This window comes from Egretta garzetta, unplaced genomic scaffold, assembly GCF_000687185.1.
Source record: "Egretta garzetta isolate BGI_Z169 unplaced genomic scaffold, ASM68718v1 scaffold163, whole genome shotgun sequence".
Classification (NCBI taxonomy): Eukaryota; Metazoa; Chordata; class Aves; order Pelecaniformes; family Ardeidae; genus Egretta; species Egretta garzetta.
In genome coordinates, this window is record NW_009259308.1 from 3,484,442 (window position 1) to 3,485,206 (window position 765).

Below are 765 nucleotides of genomic sequence, written 5' to 3' on the forward strand. Positions count from 1 at the left end.
GAACGCCAGCATGCTCAGGAAATAACCGCACTAGCTCTTTAAAACCTCAGCACACAATATTGTGAAATCTCTGGTACAGGCTGTAGCACTGGCAGCAGTGAAAGCAAACAATATTTTGACGCATGGTTTTCGCCAGAAATGTGATACAGCGATCCCTTGGCGTAACGCTACAGGCAGCATTTTGCAGTTCGTGACAGTGCCGACATAGCTGCGTTTATCCCAAGAGTCAACCGGGGAGGTGGGAGTTGCACAACGTGATTGAAGCTGCAGCCCTGGAGAGCATCTGCACTGCTGGGGACACGAGCATGGGGGCTGCTGCCCTCTGCGTGCCACCGGCCTTCCGGGAACTCACGGTTTCCTTCGCACAGGCTCTGGCTTTCAAGGCTGCAACGTCTCCTGGGACGTGTTTTCTGATCCATGTGTCTGCTGTGACATCTTTTGTCGGTTTTGAATTGGTTCCTCCTCGTCCTGCACAGGGGAGCTCAGAAGCGGGGTGCAACCTTTGCACCAGATCCCTGCCCCGGGGTGGGGGTTACCGCCGGCCTTGCCTTAGGGGACGTCCCACCACCTCTTGTACTATTCGGGACACTGTTGTTGGACCCAGAGGAGGCAAATAAGGCAGCAGAGTCTTAAAATACATATTTTGTGTGTAGTAAAACAGTGTAGTTTCACTTCCAGCCTTGCTGGCTGGGGAAGGGAAGGCGGCCTATTGAGAAACCCCAAACTTTGGAGGCAGCATCAGCGGCTCAGAGGTTTGCTGGGGCT

The 765-nt window shown here is 53.9% G+C and overlaps 1 protein-coding gene across 1 annotated transcript in view; it reads left to right on the forward strand.

Annotated features, from left to right (window-relative positions):
• The window catches only part of SERBP1 (SERPINE1 mRNA binding protein 1), a 41,476-nt gene that overhangs the window by 333 nt on the left and 40,378 nt on the right, over window positions 1-765 (forward strand). The window lies entirely within an intron of this gene.